Below are 18,480 nucleotides of genomic sequence, written 5' to 3' on the forward strand. Positions count from 1 at the left end.
ACCCGTGTATTACACACTAACTCCTGCCTCTGCTCCCTACCAGGCCTGGCGACACCATTTCACATGCTACTTCTCTGGTTGTGTCTCCTCTGAGCAGCTCACCTAAGAGGATCCATCTTGCTGTTTGCGCTCTGCTCCTGACTTCTTCCGTGTAACATGTTTTCAGGCTCATCCATGTTCTAGCCCAGATCCTGACATCCTGCCTTCCCAAGGCTGGATAATGGTCTGTTGCGTAGACCACATCCTACTTACCCATTTATCTGGTAACAGACACTGGAGTTGCCCCCATGTGTGACCTTGTGTGAGTGAGGCTGCTATGAAGGGGGCAGGAAGCAAGTGTCTCTCAGAAGGGGAGTTGCTGGATCATGTGACCAAATCTCTTTTTCACGTTTGTTTGGTTTTCTGAGACATGGTTTTTCTGTGTAGTTCTGGCTGTCCTGGATTTCGCTCTATAGACCAGGCTGACCTTGAACTCACAGAGCCTCCTGAGTGCTGAGATTAAAGGCATGCAGCACCACCGCCCAGCTATTTGTCACTTTTTTTTATTGATATTTATTGAGCTCTACATTTTTCTCTGCTCCCTTCCCTGCCTCTACCCTTCCCTCTTCAATCCTCCCCCAAGGTCCCCATGCTCCCAATTTACTCAGGAGATCTTGTCTTTTTCTACTTTCTACTTCCCATGTAGATTAGATCTATGTAAGTCTCTCTTAGTGTCCTCATTGTTGTCTAAATTCTCTGGGATTGTGGTTTGTAGGCTGGCTTTTTTTGCTTTATGCTTAAAAACCACCTATGAGTGAGTACATGTGATAATTGTCTTTCTGTGTCTGAGTTACCTCACTCAAAATAATGTTTTCTAGCTCCATCTATTTTCCTGCAAAATTCAAGCTGTCGTCATTTTTTTCTGCTGTGTGGTACTCCATTGTGTAACTGTACCACATTTTCCTTATCTGTTCTTTGATCAAAGGGCATTTAGGCTGTTTCCAGGTTCTGGCTATGACAAACAAAGCTGCTATGAACATAGTTAAGCACATGTTCTCGTGGCACGATTGAGCATCCTTTGGCTATATACCCAAAAGTGGTATTACTGGGTCTTGAGGAAGGTTGTTTCCTAATTTTCTGAGAAATCGCCACACTGACATCCAAAGGGGCTGTACCAGCTTGCATTCCCACCAGCAATGCAGAAGTGTTCCCTTTTCCCCACAACCTCTCCAGCATAAGTTATCATCAGTGTTTTTGATCTTGGCCATTCTTTCAGGTGTAAGATGGAATCTCAGAGTTGTTTTGATTTGCTATTTGTCACTTTTTGAGGAACGACCAAAGTATTTTCCTCAGCAGCTGTGGTGTTCTTACCATCCATATTTGCTATTTTCTAGGGGTTTTGTTTTGACAAGTTTTTTTGGTTTGGTTTTGTTTTTCAAAATAGGATTTTTTTTTTTGTGTAACAGTCCTGGCTGGCCTTGAACTCTGAGAGACTCACCTGCCTCTGCAGCACCCTCCACTTCCCTCCTTGTGCTGGGATTAAAGGTGTGAGCCACCACGCTCTGCCTTGAGACCAGGTCTTGTATAGCCTAGGCTAGCCTCAAAATCATTATGACCTTGAATTCCAGATCCACCTTCCTCCACCTCCTCAATGTTGGGATTACAGGAGCATCCACTGTGCCACCACATTGGCTGATGTGGAGCTGGGCATAGATCCAGGGCTCATGTACATAGGGCAAGCCCACTCCCACCTAAGGCTTGTTGAATCTTCAGTCCTGTTTCTCTCTTGAGACAGGGCTTGAACGTTCAGCATCCTAAATGTCTGGGATTGCAGGCCCACACCATCAGGTCATGTTTAAATTTTGAGTGCACCCTTTCTAAATTTACTTAAAAATTTTGTGTGTAAACTAGGCAGTGGTGGAGCACACCTTTAATTCCAGCACTTGGGACCAGAGGCAGGTGGATCTCAGTGAGTTCAAGGTCAACCTGGTCTACAGAGAGAGTTTCAGGACAGCCAAGACTGTTACACAGAGAAACTCTGTCTCAAAAAACAAAACAAAACAAGAACAAAAAGTTTTACATGTGTTTACTTCATGTGTGTGGATCTTTTCCTTGAATGTATATATGTGAACTGTGTAAATACCAGGTCCCCTGAAAGTGAGAAGGGGACTCATCCCCTGGAACTAGAATTGCAGATGGTTGTGAGCCACCCTTTGGGCTCTGGGAATCAAATCCCGGTCTTCTGCAAGAGTACCACATTCTCTCAACTTCTGAGATGTCCTTACTATTTTTGCAACACTGGAGATCAAACTCAGGAACTCGTGTGCACAAGCCAAGCGTTCTGCCACCGAGCTACAGCCCAAGCCCTTAGATTTGTCTTGTGTGTGTATGTGTGTGTGTGTGTGCACGCACATGCACGCGCTCGCACACACGCATGTTCTCAGAGCCTAACTGGAGCTACAGCTGGCTGTGAGACTATAACCTATGTGCTGGGAACTGAACCTGGGTCCTCTGCAAGAGCAACAAGTGCTCTTAATCTTGAAGCCATCTCTCCAGCCCCCTGATACTGTTTTGTTAATTCATGATTTCAAAAACATTCATCAGGTCCAATTTGTCTGTTTTCTTTTGTTACCTTTGATGTCGTAGCCAGGAGACCATTGCTGATTCCAGCGTCATGAGGCTGTTGCCCTTTGCTGTCTTCTGAGAGTTTTGCAGTTTTCAGGCCTCACATGGAGGTCTTTGATCCACTTTGAGTTAATATTTGTAACCGGTGTTAAACATAAGTTATTTCACAGGACCAGTCGATGAAGGACAGTTTTTTCCTCCCGTGTGATCTTGCCAACCTTGCTAAAAAAAAAAATCACAAGACCGCATACGTGCGGCCTGGCTGCTAGCTTGGAGTTCCTTGCATTGTCCTGTCTGTCTTTAAACCTGCTCACTCTGTTGGTTGCTGTAGTTATGTGATCAGATTGTTTTTGTTTCTATTTTCATTTTCTTTTTATGTGTATGAGTGTTTTGCCTGCACGTATGTATACTATGTGTGTGTCTGGTGCCCTTGGAGGCCAGAAACGGGCGTCAGATTATTATGAAACTGAGTTTACAGATGGTTGGGGGCCACCATGTGGATGCTAGTAATTGAACCAGAGTCCTCTGGGAGGGTCAGTGTTCTTAAACACTGAACCATCTTTCCAGTCCCATACCCCCACCCTCAAAAAAAAAAAAGCAAAAACTAGTATGCATGTATATATGTCTGTGTGAATGAAGACAGAGGCCATGGGTGTTCCCCACCTCCTACCCCACTTGCAGTGGGGTTTGCTGAGAGGCCTCTTTGTAGTCATGTTTGGTGAGAGTCCAGTCCAGTCCCTCCTGGCGACAGATCTGGCTACTGCCATTCAAGTCCAGAAACGGACGGTGCTTGTCAAGAAGTTTCGCCAAGTGGCCAAGCTGAAAAAAACACTTGTCAAAACCGCAGCATTGCCTCTAACTCATTAGAGAAGCTGGGAATGTCCCACACAGCCTTTGGAGGGAAGCCAGCCTCTGATAGCATCTGCATGCTGTTCCCTTCCTCCGTCAGCCCGGCACCCATTCCCTGACTCATCATGACTCCTGCAGACAGCACCGCGGAGATTATGTCCTTCAGGACACGTGGGATCCAATCTCGAGTCCATCCCCAGAGTGGTTGTCTTGCTACCTCCAAGAAGGCCATAGACGTCTGCCTGTGATTGGTAAGGAAGAAGGTGGAACAGGGTCAAGAGACCAGGGTCGGGCTCTTATCTTGCCGTCACCAGTGCCCTGGTGACCTCTGGAAAACTGCTAATGTCATCCAGGGCACACTGTGCATGCTGTTCTCTGTTACCTGGTGTCTCCACACTTTGCCTGGTTCCTCTTTGCCATTCTTAGACTCAGCATCAGTACCTTCCTGGCCCCTTCAGAGCAGGGTGACTGGTCCCTTCCCAGAGACTCTTAGAGAGGTTGTGCACCCAAAACAAGAGTGCCCGAGGATCATTGCTATTGCTGTTTCTGTCCCCTCAGGTCATCAATGAGGCCCATAAGTTGGACCAATGTCTACCTGCCTGCTGAAACAGGGTCTCCTGTAGCAGAGCTGGCTTCAAACTCCCTGTGTAGTTCAGGGTGACCTTCAGCTACCAATCTTGTCTCTGCCTCCCAAGTGCCAGCATGACAAATATGTACCACTGCACCCAGTTCATTCTGGTTCTGAGATTCAAGCCCGGGGCTCCACAAGTACCAACAGAGCCACATCCTCCAGGTGAAGACCTATATCTCCATCTATATCCCAGCATCTGGAATTGCAACAGGCACAAGTAGCCCCGTGGACAGTAACAGGATGGAGCAGCCTGCTACCCAGGTCTGGACCCTGCCTGTATCCACTAAGCAACTTACTGAATATCTGCACCTTAGTTTTCCTGTCAGTCAAATGGGGCTAAGAGCCTGTTGTGGTGGCGCACACCTTTAATCCCAGCCCTAAGGATGCAGAGGCAGGCAGATCTCTGTGAGTTTGAGGCCAGCCTGGTCCACATATGAGCTCCAGGACAGCCAGGACTGCACAGTGAGACCCCGTCTCAAAATGAATAAGTAAAATGAGGCTGAGAATACTGCCTGAGAATTCACAACAAAAACCCTGACAGCTGTGCACCTTCCGGACATGGGATCCGTGTGGTCTGGCCCGCTAAGCTCCCCCAGGGGCCACCTCGTCCGCCCATGGTCTCCCCTGTCCAGGAACCCGGTGACTGAAACCCAGTGACCCTATTGAGTGCTTTCTGTATCTACACTGTTTGGAGCCAGCGTGTGTGAGCACCTGGTGGTCAGTGGGTCATGAAACCGGGACTCACCCTGGGCCCACGGTCCATGGCACTCGTGGGCATCGGCATCTGTAACACTTGTTGGGGGCATAGTTATCCTACCGCATTGTCTGAAAGTTAACGTTCTCCTGTGCCTGGGTTGATGGGCAGACACGGAAGGACTTTCGTCATGGAAGATGCTAACAGGATGGGGGAGATAGTGGAAACATGAGCTGTCGTTCTTTGGCTATGAATGTTTATGGCTTTCCTTCAGGATCCATAGGGACCAATCTCTCAGACAGAAAAAGAAAACTTCTTAGTTATTAGGACAGGAGGGGACTGGAGAGATGGCTCAGCAGTTAAGAGCACTCGGTTCAAGTTCCAGCACCCACATGGCAGCTCACAATTGTCTGTGACTCCAGGTTCTGGGGATCTGGTGCCCTCACATAGATACCCAATCAGGCAAAATATCAATGCACCTAAAATAAAAATAAATCATTTTAAAAAGTGCTTTCATTTAAAAAGAAAAAAAAGAAGGAATAATAGGGGAGCTCCTTGAAAGGGTGTATGTGAGGTCCTGGGGTGAGTTACAGGTGGCTGTGAGCCTCCATGTGGGTGCTGGAACTCAAACCCAGGTCCTGGGTAAGAGCAGCCAGTGCTCTAACTACTGAACCTTCTCTCCGCCCCTTTAGACAGAGTCTTACTATGTAGCCCAGACTGGCCTAGAACTCATGCCAATCTTTCTGCCCCAGCATTCCCAGGGCTGGGATTACCAGCACGTGCTATCTAACTTCCACAGAAGTCTGTGACCACACGCACAACCCAGTGGTAGACACATGCCCAGAGAAGCAGAGAAGAAAGCGTTTTATTGGTATGGAGACTTCAACTTGTTTCCTGGGTCTTTTTTTTTTCCACGTCTAGGGGGTGTGGCTGGCCCCGTTTCCCTCCAGCTACCCCTTCCTCCACGTAGCCGTCCCCTCCCCCTTCTGTGTGGGGAAGGATTGTTTCAGGATGTAGGGCAGAGGACAATCTGAAGTATCAAATCTTCGTTCAACCTTTGTCTTTGTGTAAGACTGGGTCTCTCATTGGTCGGAACTTTGCCACGTAGGCCAGACCAACTGTCCCGGGTGCTTCCAGGGTTCCGCCCACCTCTACTTCCCATCTCCCAAGCTGGGGTTTGCAGGGCTATGCCACCGTGTGTCCGGCATTTTCACCCGAGTTCTGGGGATCTGACTCAGGCCATCACTCTTACAAAGCATGCACTTGACTGACTGAATTGTCTCACCAGGCCCAGATGGTAAAGCTAAGCGGGAGAGGGCCGTGCGCCCCTCCTCCCACCGCCCCATTTGCACAAACCTGTGCATTTCCCACCGCGTTGGCCTGTCTCCGCAGAGGAAACCTCTGGCCCTGTGGCCGCCAGCACAGCAGAGCCAGCACCAGTGATTTAGTGACCCTGAGCCTTCCGGGAAGCATCTGTGGCCACTCCCGCCACTACCACGGAGCTCCTGGGACATGCGGGCCAGCACAGGAAGCCCTTGAGTCTGTGTGTCTCCCGTCTCCGGTTAGAAGGGAACGGCCACCAGAGAGAAGCCTCTCTGAGGGCAGCAAGCAAGGCCAGGCTCTGCTCGGAGCTCTTGTTTTTTGTTTTTTTTTATTTTCCTCTTGCAAAAATGGAAACAGCTTTATTTATTATACATATAAATGCAGATGTGTGGCTTTATTTATTATACAGATAAATGTAGATGTGTGTTTACACACAAACACCACCCCATAAATGAAACTGAACTGTCCATACTGTGAGAATCGTGGTGCTTTCGTTTGTTTCATTTGAAGACATAAGTCTCATGTTGTAGCCCAGACTGGCCCCAAACTCATTATGTAGCACAATTCTCCTGTCTCAGCTCCCCAGCTTGGTATCTAATTTATTATCATTATTATTGCTATTATTTTCAAGACACGGTCTCTCCGTGTATCCCTGGCTGTCCTGGAACTAGCTCTGTAGATCAGGCTGGCCTCGAACTCACAGAGATCCACCTGACTCTGCCTCCTAAGTGCTAGGATTAAAGATGTGAGCCAGCCGGGCAGTGGTGACGCACACCTTTAATCCCAGCACTCGGGAGGTAGAGTCAGGTGGATCTCTGTGAGTTCAAAGCCAGCCTGGTTTATATAGAGCTAGTTCCAGGACAGGCTCCAAAGCTACAGAGAAACCCTGTCTCAAAAACCAAAACAAAAAAAGATGTGAGACACCATGACCATCTTTTTTTCCCCCCCTTTGAGAAATCCTGTCTTGAAAACAAAAACAAAAACAAGCAAAACAAACAAACAAAAAAAGACAGGGTCTCACTACTTAGTCCTGACTGGTCTTAACTCTCAATGTAGACCAGGCTGACCCTGAACTCACAGAAATCTGCCTGTTTCTGCCCCGCTAGTGCTGGGATTAAAGGTGTGTGCCACCATAATGGGCTCAAAATAGTTCTGTTTTGTTTTTTAAATATTTTATTTTTCTTTTATATAAATGACTGTTTTGCCTGCATGTATGTAAGTATACCTTATTTATGCATGGTACCCTCGGAGGCCAGGAGAGGGTGCGGGATCTCCAGGAACTGGAGTTAAGTCTGGCTATAAATGCTTTGTGGGTGCTGGGAACTGAACCTGGGTCCCCTGCAAGAACCGCACCAAATCATCTCTCCAGCTCTCAAAATGTTTTTAGCAACCTGGAAGTTTTTCTTCTAAACTTTTTTTTTAAACATTTGTTTTTTAAACCATATGCATTAAACATAATGCATATGGTGGTGCATTCCTTTTTGTTTTGTTGTTTTTTTGAGACAGGGTTTCTCTGTGTAGCTCTGGCTGTCCTGGAACTCACTCTGTAGACAAGCATGGCCTTTGAGATCTGCCTGCCTCTGCCTCCTGAGTGTTGGGATTAAAGGCGGTTTGGGCTTTGTTGCAACCCTTTAATCCCAGTGCTAGAAAGGCAGAGGCAGGAGGATCTCTGTAAATGTAGGCCAGCCAGGGTTATGCAGACAGACCCTGTCTCATAAACAAACAAACAAACAAACAAACAAATAAATAAATAAAAGCTAGACAGGCAGTAGTGGTGCACACCTTTAATCCCATCACTAGGAAGGCAGAGTCAGGTGAATCTCTGAGTTCAAGGCCAGTCTGCTCTACGAAGCAAATTCACCAAGACAACCAAGACTACGCGAGAAACCTTGTCTTGAATAACTGAAAATAAATAAAATTAACATTTTTCTGTGGGTGTGCATACATGTGCTCTAACATTTAATTGTCTGTGTGTGTGCGCGCGGTGTGCTCTCAGGAGCACTGGCCATACTTATGTGGGTGGGTGGAGATCAGGGAACAGCTTTTGGGAGTAACTTCTCTCTTTGCACTGTGTGGGTCCTTGGGGTCTAACTCAGGTCAGCAGGCTGCAGGGCAAACACCTTTATCTCTGAGCCATCTGGCCATCCCCCAGTTATTCTCTAACATGATTTTTGCCATTTTATGACCCCCCACCAAGAGCAATGCAAGTTCCAGGAGCTGCATCCTTCCTAGAACTTGATGTTATCCTTTTTTTCACTTGTTACTCCTCTCGGCGTGGCATCTCACTACAGCTGCGATTCACCGACATCTTAGCTCGGCTTCAGTTCTGCAAGGAAATGCCTGATAGAAGCAACGTAAGGAAGGAAGGGCTTACTTGGACTTGCAGCTTGAGTGCACAGCTCATAATGATGGGAGCACACGGCGCAGAGCTGGTCACACGGAGGCCTCAGTGAGAAAGCACAGAGCCATGAGGACTTGTTCATACTCAGTTTGCCTTCAGCTTCTAGTTCAGTTCATAGCTCGAGTGATGCTGCCTACAGAAGGGCTAGCCTTCTCCTCCATTAAACTGATCCAGCTCTCCTTCACAAACAAGCCAGAGGTTTGTTTCCATGGTGATTCTAAAGCCTGTCAAGTTGGAGCTGGAGAGATGGCTCAGAGGTTAAGAACATTTGCTCTTTCAAGGGACCTGGGTTCAAGTCCCAGCACTCTGTGATGCCCACATCCACTTACAACTCCAGTTCCAGGGGATCTGAAAACCTCTTCTGACCTCTGTGAAAACCAGACATGTTTGTGGTGTATACACGCAGGCAGAACTCTCATACACATAAAATAAAATAAAAGTTTGCAGTCAACACTAACTATCACACCTTAGGACTCATGGGTGGAAACGTCTTTTCCCCTACTTATTTGAGGCTAGCCTGGTACATCTTACTATATCAGTCAATGAAGGTGTAAGCGGACCGCTGGAGTGTGCCCATAATCTCAGCCTGCAGGAGGCTGAGCAGGCAGGTCCAGGGTTTGAGGACAGTTTAGACTACAAAGTAAAACTTCCATTATCTTTTGTTGGTGGTGGTCAGGGATGCTAAATAAGCACTCTACCAAGCTATACCCCTTGCCTATATTAACATGTTTTGTATGTGTGTATGTACACGTGTTTGTATGTTCACTGTGTGGCACACATGATTGTGTGCACATAAATCCATGAGTGTTTATGTGTAAGGTCAGCAGTCAACCCCAGGTGTCATTCCTTAGGAGTCATTCTCTTTGTTTTTTTAAACAGGGTGTCTGTAATCTGGGGTTCCTCAGTTAGGCTAGGCTAGTCAGTCAGGGAGTTCCAGGATCTGCCTGTCTCTGCCTCCCAACACATCAGGATTACATGGCACAACACTTGGCTCTTTACATGAGTTCTGAGGATTGAACTCCAGTGCAACAAGCACATTACCTGCAGTCATGTCTGCAGTCCCTGTTCTGTATTTTAATTGTTTCCCATTTTAAAATTCATCAGTTTTTTGTGTGCATAGGTAAAATCTGTACCTCAATAGCAAGTTTCTCCACCGACACAGTAAGCAGATCAAGCTGAATTGAAAAAGTAAAAGAACAGCTTTATTTTGAGCGAAGCAACTCCCGGGTGAGTTCTCCAGCCCCCAGAGATCGAGGCAAGAGAAGTCATGTGCCTGAACATTAAGGTGTTATGTTATATATAAGCAGGGAACTTAAATACCCTCTAAGCAAGGGGTGATGATGTATCGCCTCCATAAGCTGAGTTTGTGCCCAAGCATGGTATGCTTTAGGTGGGGTCTTGGGCCCCTGGCAACTTCAGGGGAGAAGCCGCCACAGCCGCCAAGAATTCAGAACTGGACTTTTTGGCACCTTTTCTTTGTTTGAGATTTTTCTGAGGGTGGGTTTGCAGAGAGAAATGGGTTTTCCAGATGGAGCAGGAGTGAGCTGGAGGTTCCAGCCGAACAATAGAGCATGTGTAGAGGTCAGAGGACTATCTCCAGGAGTCTGTCCTCTCCCAACACATGTGTCCCAAGAATGAGCTCGGAAGGTCACAAGGAAGTCAGAGGCAGATTCTCTGATAGGCAGAGGGATAGGGAGAAAGACCACTGCGAACTCCCAAAATAGCTGTCTTCTTCCTCACCCCCTGACCTGAGGCAAAAACCTGACAGCTTTAAACAAAGGCCTTTTCTGGCCTTTTCTTGGTGGCGCATGCCTTTAATCCTAGAACACAGGAGGCAGAAGCAGGTGGTTCTCCGTGAGTTCGAGGCCAGCCTGGTCTACAGTGAGAGTTCCAGGACAGTCAGGGCTACACAGAGAAACCCTGTCTTGAAAAACCAAAAAGAAAAAAAAAAACCAACTAAAAACTCTTTGTGGGTTTACAAGACGGGATGGGACATTTTATACAAGCGCTCCGGACCACTCAGCCTTTCTATCGTTCTTCAGATTCATCAAACTAACTTAGGGAAGGAAAACCCTTCAAGGCCGTACCTCTTGCCCTCAGGAAGCTGGCTGTGGCTTCCCAAGCCTGCTGTTGGCTGATCAGATTGTCTTTTCCGCTGTGTGCCTGCCATATGTACGTCTCCTCACCCTTAAAGAAAGCCTTTTGGTGCCGAGTCTGCTTCCGTCTGTGTTCAAGATTTCTCTGATGCTACCTGATTTTTCTGTCTTTTAATTCTTTAACCCAGTTATGACGCCTAGATAGCAACAGTCAGAGGTGCAGCAGGTGCCTTTGCCCACTGAGCCCTCTCTGTTAGAACTGCCAGTGACCACTTAGACCTGCAACACTGGCAGCGTCATTTGGTTTGGTATGTTCTATGTACGCACTACCTCGTATACACATTTTTGGACACTCGCCTGCTTCCTTCCGTGGCATGGGTGGGTGGAAGGGACAATGATTGTTAAGGCTCTGGAAACCTGCCCCGTTCATCCATGCCCTTCGGCAGCACATAGGAAATGGTTCCTGCTTCTAATTCAGGCAGAACCCTCTAGAGTGATGACTTGCAGGGTTGGAGGAAGTCTTTCAAGTGTGACCCTCTGACTTCTGTCAGGAAGCCAGAAAAGAGGGTAAATTAGCTGCAGAACTCATTTGAGGCAGCCTTGTAAAGTCCTTCAGTGGGGTTTGGGGGAGGAGACTTGGGTTGAAGGAGGAGCAGGGTCAGACCTGGAGGTGAGTGAGTTCCAGCGTAGGCAGTCCTGGCTCTGTGACCTCAGCTCTGTGACCTTCCTAACTGTGGGTTCTCCCAGACATGGAGGAGAGCTGGTGCACCAGCCCCAGAGTGTGGGAACGTCCAATCCAAACTCAAACACTTCACAAACGTTGCAACTTCCGTTTCTTCTCCAAAAACCTGGACTTTGCCTCAAGAACAGGGTGGAGAGCTGAGGAATGACCAAGAGTGCCACCCCGGCCTCCACACACACCACGACCCCGGCCTCCACACACATCACCAACACAGGCATTAGTGAGCAGATAAATAGCAGCACCTACTTATTGATTGGTGGGGTGACCTTGAACTCCTGACCCTCTGGCTCTACCTCCCGAGTACTGGGACTATTGCTATGCACCAGCACCATCGTTTCCTCCTTTGCACAGTGCTGAAATTCAAACCTAAGGCTTCATGCATTCTAAGCAAGCACTCTACCAGCTGAACTATAACCCAATCCCACACCATTTGCCGAGGATAAGAATGTTACAGGATATGGGCTGAGAGTGTAGCCCAGTGGTTAGAGTGTTTGTTTAGTGTGTGCAGGGGCCTTGACCTCACCTCCCTGTTTTCACAAAAAGCCTGTGTGACACATCTCATTTCATCTCTTCAGTGCTCTTGTTTTAAAGTTCACTATCTCCGTGACTGTGGGCCAAATCCTGCATAGTGCGGCCCTGCCGGGGTCTCTCGGCTCTTTCACCCTCTGCGTCCAGCCTCTTTCAGCCCCGGAAATAAGTATGGCTCACCCTTCTCCTCAGAGGCTTTTGTGCAAGCCATTGTACCTACCAGGAATGCAACAACCTCCCAGCTCTCCACCCGTATGCCCCCCCCCCCCATCTTCTGTCTGATCCGAGGTCACCTGGCTTCTCCAGCTTCTAGATAATCCAGGCATAGTATTCCATTCTGTCATAGGTATCCCCGCCTTTACCTAATTAGATCTGCTTTCCCCAACACATCCTTAGGGCTGGGATGTTAGGGGGGTAAACCTTTGCTGAAGGATTAAATGTGTGTTTTGAGGGAGTCACGCCCAGAATCTCTGAGCTGGGTAGTGTTCTCCTTCACTGTTTCTCTGTGTCTCTCTTTTGGGGTCATGTAGCTTAGGCTGGCTCTAAATTTGCTATGTAGCCAAGGATGACCTTGAACATCTGATCCATTACCTCTACCTCTTGAGTGGTCAGATTACAAGTGTGCACGCCATGTTATGTGGTGCTGGGGTGAACCCCAGGGCTTCATGCATGCAACATGAGCATTCCTTTAACTGGGCTACTCTTCTTTCCCATGCTTTCCTTCACAGTTTTCAAAAGCAGAAGTGAGCTCAGATCTGATGAGACTTTTGTCCAAAGATACAGGTGACTTGGAAGCCTCCATCTGGTGGGAGACAAAGGCTCAGGATTGGAGCAGATGTTCACTGTGAGGAGGGGGTCAAGGCCAGGGGCACTTGGGCCTATCTAAGAGTCAGGTCTCCTGGGGAGTGCCTGCAAGAGACTGTGTTGAACACAGCGAATCAGAAGAGGCAGGGCCCTATGACTGGGGTGGAGGGCATATGGACCCTGTGCCCTGTGGCCCTGCACATGTTCCCAGGTCTGGCCTCCACTTATCCTACCCCCTGCCATCTTGTGTGTGCTCACTGTGACCAATGCTGCTACATCAATGGCCTTTCCGGTTGGGCAACCTTGGGAGTAGACAAAACTTCTTGGTCCTGAGGACCGAGCCTGCTTGCCCGCTGTGGGCAGGAGTGGAAACCAGCTAGCACTGTTTGGGGAGGTAACTTATAGATGTCTATCAGAACTTCCAAAGCATGGCACTATGACCCAGGAATGTGCTAGCGATTCCCCCTAAAGAAACTCTCACAGCGGTTGGTCCACTCACTGAGATAGTGTGCCTGATCTAATGGGAGCTCACCAAATCCAGCTGGACCGGGACGAACGAGCATGTGATCAAACCGGACTCTCTGAATGTGGCTGACAATGGGGGCTGACTGAGAAGCCATCGATAAAGGCACTGGGACTTGTTTCTACTGCATGTACTGGCTTTTGGGGACCCTAGTCTATTTGAATGCATACCTTCCTAGGCCTGGATATAGGGGGGAGGGCCTTGGACTTCCCACAGGGCAGGGTACCCTGCCCTCTCTTAAGGCTGGGGGGGAGGGAAGAGGGTGAGTGGGGGAGCAGGAGGGGAATGGAAGTGGGGCGAGTAGAAATTTTTTAACGGAAAAATAAAAAAAAGAAAATTGTAAAGTATATTTGCAAGAATAAATGATATTTCAATAACAACAAAAAAAGAAGCTCTCACATTCACAGAGAGAATGAGTGATCTCCAGGGCAGCACACCAGGACCCAACTACTGTCCGTCAGCAGGAAACAGTAGGACAATGGTGCTCACTGGGGCAGTGATGATGTCATCAGAGTCTGAGCTAATCGGGGTAAAACACTTCCTAGCGTGTGCTGCCTGGGTTACATCCCCAGCGAACAGAACAGTAAAGAGACTGACAACAAACCGAGTGAATCTGTGGGACCCGACAGAGGAGGGAGCTGGCGACAGTCCTATGTGTCTGTAAGTTGTATGTGTGTGCACATTACGCATACGTGGACATGTGGAGGCCAGAGGTTAACTTCTGGCATCACTCTCTTCACTGTTTTTGAGATAGGGTCTCTGACTGAACAGGAAGCTCGTGGAGTTTGCTTGGCTGCTGGCCAATGAGCTTTAAGATGCACCTATTGCCTCCTCTTCCCAAGGCTCCAGCCACCGTGCCCAACTTTGTAATAGGCTCTAGGGATTTGAATTCATCTCCTCATACTTATGCAGCGGGCACTTTACTGACTGAGCCATCTCCCCAGCCCCTAGTACGTATTTTAAAAAATATACAAATACAAAGCTGGGCAATGGTGGTGCATGCTTTTAATCCCAACACTTGGGAGGCAGAGGCAGGCAGATCTCTGTGAGTTCGAGGCTAGCCTGGTCTATAGAGCAAATTCCAAGACAGGCAGGCTCCAAAGCTTCAGAGAAACCCTGTCTCTAAAAAGGAAATACATTTATATGTATATATAGGTAGATATTTTAAATATGTATTTTTGTGTGTGTGCACAGTGTGTATGTGCGTGTGTGTGAGGGGTGTATATAAACCAGGCTATGCAAAGACAGCCTCTGGTTGTGGGCTATCCTCTTCCACCATGGGGCACGCCTTTAATCCCAGCCCTAGGGAGACAGAGGCAGGTGGCTCTCTGAGTTCTAGGCCAGCCTGGTCTACAGAACATGTTCCAAGACAGCTAGGGCTGTTACACAGAGAAACCCTGTCTCGAAAAACCAAACCAAAACAAACCAAAACAGAAATATTTTAAAAAGAAAGAAACTGTATATAAGGCTGGCAGCTCTCAGAGAATTACCAGAAGCTTCCGGGACAGCTAATCTGTGTGTGCAGCGGAGAATGGCGAGAGACCCTAACTCACACAGGGGGGATGGCAAGGGCCATCACCTGTCATTGTCCTCTGACGGCCTCATAAATCACGGCATGTGTGTGCTGGTGCTTGCGCGCGCGTGCGCACACACACACACACACATACACAAAAAATTAAAAACAAACGAAGGGCAGACCCTTGTCCAAGGAATCAGAAGCCAACCCAAAGGAATTCTCAACTCCAAAAGCAAAGCAATTTGAACGACAGTAAATACTATAGCTATGGATTATGGTTTGGAGGATAAAATGAGGAGCTGGGAAAAATTCAGAGGCACAGAGCTTGCCCAACAAGAGCGGCCCTGGTTTCCAGACCCCAGCGCTGGGAAACAACAAAGTCTAAAGAAATACGCACGTGTGCCGCGTCCACACTGCAGAAATCAATGACTGAGAAAACAAATAGATGGGAAGAAAGAACCTTCTGTCTCCATAAAAGAATTCAAATAACTCATGGTTCTCTCTCCAGGAAGTATTTCAAGTCTTGTCCCTCAAGTGAGCTTTCAACTTAGTGACTCACTGCTAAAGCATAAAGAAATGACTGGGTTGAAGTTCAGAGGTGGGGAGCACAAGGGAGGTCCTGAGTTTGCTAAAAAATAAATCTGAGCTGGGTTTGGTCGTTCAAAGAATCCAGCACTAGGGAGACTGAGGCAGGAGGGAGGGCCAGCCTGAGCTACATAGTGACGCCTTGCTCCCCTCCCCGCCAAACCCCACACCATAAAACAAAAAAGAGACAGAGACACAAGGAGACAGTGAAGGAGAGAAGGAGGGAGGGGAAGAGGAGATGAGCAGAAAGCAGGGAGAGAAGAGGGAGAGGGAAAAAAATACAGGCAGAAGAGTCCAAAGCCAGCACCATGCCCTAATCAGGGGATGGCTAATTCCCTGTGCCATGTGGTGAGTGTGTGAGCTTGATCAAAAGGAATGAGCAAGCATCCACGGTAATCAGGAGAAATATATATAACATAAATAAACGGACAGACAGATATGGGGGAACCGTCTACAAAACAGCAGACTGGACGTCTCAAAGCTCAAGACTGAAAGTCTGTCTTTGGAAAGGGTCAAGGAGACAGGGCCACACAGTCGCACATTTGGATCCTGGGACAGGACCTGTGTGTACCAGTGAGCGAAATCTGAGGTCAGGCTGGGTTTGGCTAGCAGTCATGACCCAAACCAGTGTTTCTGGACAAACAGTCCACGGCTGATAAGGTGACGACATGCGGGAAAGGACACAAGGCTTGTGAACTCTGTAACCACCGACCAAGGTTTCTGGAAGCCTAACATCATCCCAAACTAATAAGTTGGTTAAGAGCTGTGGGCAAGGAGTGGTCCAGTGGAAGGGCCTATGCTTGACACGTGTGAGGCTCTGGGTTCCATGGCCAGCACACCCCCAAAAGATACCTTAGTAAGAGAAAGAGCCAGGTGCAGTGACACAGACATTAAATCTCAGCACTGGAAAAGCAGGCCAGCGGATCACTGTGAGTTTAAGGCCAGCCTAGGCTACATGTTAAGTTATAGGCCAGCCAGGGCTATATAAGTGAGATCCTGACCCAGAAAGAGAGAGATGAAGGAAGAGAGAGAGGGAAGGAAGGAGGGAGGCAAGAGGATTGCTTTGAGTTGGAAATTAGCCTGGGCTACTATAGTAAGTTTGAGGCCAACCTAGACTACAGAGCAAGACCTCCGCAAAGCAAAATATAACAAACAAAAACCAAAGGATGGGGTCGCATCTGAGATTACAGAGATGGACTGAGGGTGTAGGTCATAAACTGTGAGCAAATCGTTGGGCTGGTTCACACCTTCGGTCCCAGCACTTGGGAAGTGGAGGCAGAAGATCAGGAACTTGGTCATCCTCCGATAGGAGGTGACTTTGAGGCCAGCCTGGACCACATCACAAAACAAAACGGACTGGCTGCCATCTTGCTTGCTGTTCCTGATGAAGCCGCCTGCCACAAGTTGTCAGTGGATAAACAAAGGGATGGACGAGAGAAAGAATGAGGGGGGAGCGTAACTGAGAGCACCGGCTTTGAGGTCCAGGTCATGTGACCTCAGGTGAACCCCACAGTCTCCCTCTTCCTGAGCCTGGCAGGCTCTCAGCACAGCCTCTACTGTGTCCGCAGGAGACGATGTCCCTCAACATGGTTCCTGCTTGGAGTTAGAGGCGAGTGCCTGGGGTGGTTCACAAAGCCTCCTTAAGCAGCCACACCCTAGGCCATGGCCCTGACCCTGGGTGGGGATGCAGGAGGGGTCAAAGGCAGTGTTCCTAGCCTAGAGGGCTAGGCCTCCCTCTGAGGAGTGTTAATAGGCTTCTAGAAAGTTCGGCCCCAGCACTTTTGGGTGGCTCTGGAATGCGCTCTGGGCATCCGCAGGGCCTGTGTCCTAAGATGGCTGTGGCCAGCGTCTGAGAGCCACGGCGAAAGTGACACACGTGTGCATGAGGGCGGCTGAGCGGTAGGAGGGCCTGGGTCGTGGAACAGGAACCACACTGGAATGTGACTGGGGGGACAAAGGGCTGAAGTGGCCCGGATATCACTTCCTTTGCTGAGCCACGGCAAATCTCCAGCTCTTCCCTCACCCTCTCAGTCACCACATCTACCGGCTGGACGTCTGCGGCCATGTCACATGCCACACGCACATCAGATGGGGTGGCTTTGTGGACTGAGCTCTTCCCTGACCTCTTCCTGCCACCCCCAGATTCCAAAGGAATGGGTTCTAAGCCCACAGATGCTGACAACCACGGGGGGCTTGGGTGTTGAAGTCAAGTTGGTATGCTCTTTTGTGAAATCTCTTGGACAAATCTTTTTTTTTTCTTCCCCAAGACAGGGTTTTCTGTGTAACCTTGGCTGTCCTGGAACTTGCTTTGTAGACCAGGCTGGCCTCAAAATCACAGAGATCCACCTGCCTCTGCCTCCCTAGTGCTGGGACTAAAGGCATGTAACTACCACCACCCAGCTAGACAAACCTTTTTAAAATTACCATATTCTAGGACTCTGGAGATGGCTCTGTGGGTAAAGGTGCTTGCTCCTAAGTCTAACTACATGAACTTGACCCCCAGGACCCACACTGTGGGGGAAGAGAAACCAACTCACCAAGTTGTCTCTGACCTCTTCACATCAGCTACGGCATGTGTGCATCCCCTAGAATAAATAAATCAACAATATTTAAAAGCAAATGATCATACACCCCAGGGTTTTATCACAAAGACTCATGTGTTAATTGAGATGCAAGTATCAGATTTGGGGTGTATACTCATAATCCTTACTTAGGAGACAGAAGGAAAGGGTCTGTGGGTTCCGGGCCAGCCTGATCTACATAGTGAGTTCTAGGACAGTCATAGCTACATAGTGAGAACTTATACCAAAATAGATAAAAGATTTGAATTGAAATCAACCTAGGTCACATAGGCATTGTCTCAAAAGACAAACGAAGCAAAACAAAACAAAAAAGCAAATATAACAAAAATAGATGAAGGTCCCTGCAATCCTTCCTGACTTCTGGGATGAGAGATAACAGCTGGGAAACGCTCTTCCTCGCTGTTTACTGTATATACTCAGCTCTTTCTGCAAAGAGCATCATAGCTCAGCAGGTGGCTCAGACCTGTGATCAGCACTTGGGAGACAGAAGCAGGCAGATTGTCCTGTGAGCTACACTGTCAGTGCCCAGGCCAGCCTGTGCTATGCTACAAAACCCTGTTCCAAATGAAGCAAAATGTACAAAACAAAAAACCAAAGCCCTG

At 48.3% G+C, this 18,480-nt stretch overlaps 1 long non-coding RNA gene across 1 annotated transcript; it reads left to right on the plus strand.

Annotated features, from left to right (window-relative positions):
* Positions 1-865: 865 nt before the first annotated feature.
* On the plus strand, positions 866-8,028 carry LOC146890483 (uncharacterized). Its single transcript, XR_014998903.2, has 2 exons — positions 866-3,704; positions 4,012-8,028. It is a non-coding gene; the product is annotated as an uncharacterized LOC146890483 (long non-coding RNA).
* Positions 8,029-18,480: the final 10,452 nt, after the last annotated feature.

Source organism: Myodes glareolus, chromosome 21, assembly GCF_982192425.1.
Source record: "Myodes glareolus chromosome 21, mMyoGla1.1, whole genome shotgun sequence".
Classification (NCBI taxonomy): domain Eukaryota; kingdom Metazoa; phylum Chordata; class Mammalia; order Rodentia; family Cricetidae; genus Myodes; species Myodes glareolus.